Consider the following 3,540-nt stretch of genomic DNA (forward strand, 5'->3'; position numbering starts at 1 on the left):
AAATCCATATAAGTTATATCGTTATACAATAAGTTCACTTAAATAGCTATAATCTAACTACTAGATAATTAGGTGATAGACTGATAGTTGTATACGTAACACTATAACTCTATAAGAATTATAGCTTGATAAGCAAAAGTATATGTATCCTATAACACGTCAATATAATTATATTGTTATACTATAATTCACGTAAATGACTATAATCAACACATTAATGACCTTAGAGCTAGAGTAACAACTCAACAAGTAATGAAGAAACAATGATCACTAGTAGCAATTAAGGGCGCAGCAATAGGTATTAATTATATTGCTGCGGTTTTAAACCGCAGCAATATCTCAACATATTGCTGCGGTTTCTAGCATAAAACCGCAGCAATATTATCATTTTTTATCAGATTTATAAAGCATATTGCTGCGGTTTCTAGTAAAAACCGCAGTAATATGCTATATTTAATAATAAAAAATGAACATATTGTTGCGGTTTCTTGGAAAAACCGCAGCAATAGGTACTGTACAGGTAAAAAAATTTTTTTTTTTTTCATTTTGCCTTCAAATTTGAAAGACAAAAAATTTAAAAGAAAATAAAACACTATTGATTAATAGTGATGACAAAAAATTATTATACAAAATTTAAAAACATAAAAATACAGCATAAAAAATTATAATACCAAAAAAACTACATATATGAAATGACATATGAATATTATTAATATATAAAAATAAAAAAAACTAATTATATAAATGATATAAAATAAAATTAAAAAACTAAAAAAATAATTATTACAACTCACCTACTAATTACAAAAAAATAATAAAACAAAAAATTAAGAAACTGACCTAGAAAAAATCCTAAAACACAAATCTAAAAAAAAGAAAAATCATAAAAAAATCCTACAACAATCACCAGATCTAATGAAACGAAAAAAGCAGAACAACTCTGATGAAACGAAAAAAAAACATGACGACATTAAAAAACGAAAAAAAAAGAAAAAAAAAAGAAACGAAAAAAAACAGAACAGATCTGAGAAAACCAACGTCGACAATCACAGACACCATTTCGAACGACCGGCCGATGAAAGAGAGTTAAAAAAACGAATCAAAACCAACGAAATCACCAGCCACCGTCGACTTTCACCGTCGACGTTCACCGACGAACCTTCGCGGCGCCAAAGAACCTTTGCGCGACCCTTTTCTCTCTCTCTCCTTCGATCTACTTCTCTTCTTGCGGGTTATTGAAGGCGATGAAGGCGGCAAACGAATCTGATGTTGAGACGAACGATTCTGACGTTGCGACGAACGATGGTCGAATGTGGCGGCGACCAGAGACCGGCAAAGAAGTTACGCGAGAGGATGAGAGGGTTAGAGGAAGAGAGAAGGAGAGAAAGAGTGAAAGGTGCGTGAAATTGATGAGAGGAGAGAGAGAGAGGAAGTGAGCGTGAAATTGATGAGAGGAGGAGCGTGAAATTGATGAGAGGAGGAGAGAGAGGAAGGAAGAGAAGAAGTGAGCCTTATATATTAAACCCTAAATGAGGAGCTTTTTTTGCCAACTAATATTGCTGCGGTTTCCATGTAGGACCGCAGCAATATATTAAAATTTTTTTTTTTAATATATTGCTGCGGTCCTACGTGGAAACCGCAGCAATATTAGCTGTTCTGGGCCCCACATTTTTTTTAAAATGTATATGTTGAGCAATATTGCTGCGGTTTTAGGCGGGAACCGCAACAATATTGTCAATTTTTATTTTTTTATTTCTTTTTGCGTGTTATATTGCTGCGTATAGGTAAAACCGCAGCAATATCACCGCAGCAAATAACATTTATTCTACTAGTGGATCAACTTTAATCACTTATCACTTAATCGAATATGTCAATATGTCATATGAAAATGATACATAATCAAACACTATGTTAGTAGAGGATGAACATGATCGAATTTCGTTAAGTTAAGGTTCATAATATTGGCATAAATTAATTAATGAAATGATCATAAGATTGATTGTCTTCGACATTAATCAAAAGTCAGAACCATCAAATGAATATGATCATACGATTGATCATCGATGTTATTACACGGTTTTAACAATAATCAAAGCATACTAGAAATTCGTCTATTTCATTACTTAAATAATCACACATTCATGTATTTCATACTTAACACTTAACAATTTATACTTTCACTGTTTCACTGTTTCACATCAATACATCATTATTCATTGAACTTCTAAAGTAAGTAGGAATTATTAAAACAGTTAGTAAACATCATTCATAATAATTTTTACATTAATGATCTTGTTTATAATTAAAAATAGTAATTAAACTTCTAAAGTTTATAATTTTTATTAATTTATAATATTACTAATTAGTAATTAGTATTATTAAACAAATTTACAAATGAATACTAAATGTCTAAATGAACTCTAAAATCAGAAATCTTAAAATAAATCTTAGCCACTCATTCACTCAATGGTTAAATTCAACGGTTGGGATTTAACCATTGATCTGGTTCTGATTATCCCACTGCAAATTTGTACTTTGCTAACATTGTTGCAATTGAGAAGTTGCTGGTTGTTGCCCATAGACATTTTGTTAATAGTATTTGTACTATGTGTGAGGAAATTATGGTTAAGTATGAGAAGTATTGGACGGATCATTCTGTTACTCTCTTTGTGGTTGTTGTTCTTGATCCTCGTTACAAACTTCAGTTTGTGAGGAGCTTGTACAACTTACTCTATGTTCCTAGTGAAGTTGAGGAAAAGGTACAAAATGTATATGATGCTTTTGTTGAGCTATATGCATTTTATAGCACGTCTTCCGATTCTGCTTCTCTTGCTTCTGCACATTGTGGTTCATCTTCTTATTCATCGACTCAGTTTTCGTTGTTGGGCATGTTTGAGGTTATTATTTCTACTTGTTTTATTCTACCTTATTTATAATTAAAAACTCTAGTGTTATTAATTAGTATTTTATTTTGATTCTTTCCATAGCAATTTGAGGCTAGTAATTCATCGGTTGGGGGAGCACCATCTGATGTTGATGCTTATCTTAATGCTCCCCTTATTTAGCGTAGTTCTGATTTTGATGTGCTCAAGTATTGGCAGTCTCAGTGCTCTACATATCCTGTTATTTCTAGAATGGCCAAGGATATTTTGGCTATTCCAATTACTTCTGTTGCTTCTGAATCTTCATTCAGCATGGGTGGGCGGGTTTTGACCAAATATAGGTCATCTTTGCTCCCTAAAAATGTAGAGGCTTTTGTCACTACGCAGAATTGGTTGTTTGGGTATCTTAAAGAGGAAGAATTAGGGAGTTGTTCAAATGCCATGGACGAGACAGATTGTGTGGATGATGATATTGATGTTCTCTCACTTCCGACGGTAGGTTGTGTGTTTGGTGTTTGTTTAAAAATTTTACTTCTTAGTTTTCAATGAAATTGCTAATTTTAAGTTTTTTTTAGGTGGAATAACCACCTTTTGTTGCTGCTGCCTGCTGTACCCCGTTGTCACTGAACATCGGGTTTTTGTTGTTGTTTAGTGAAAT

This window comes from Beta vulgaris, chromosome 7 (genome assembly GCF_026745355.1).
Source record: "Beta vulgaris subsp. vulgaris cultivar EL10 chromosome 7, EL10.2, whole genome shotgun sequence".
Lineage (NCBI taxonomy): Eukaryota > Viridiplantae > Streptophyta > Magnoliopsida > Caryophyllales > Amaranthaceae > Beta > Beta vulgaris.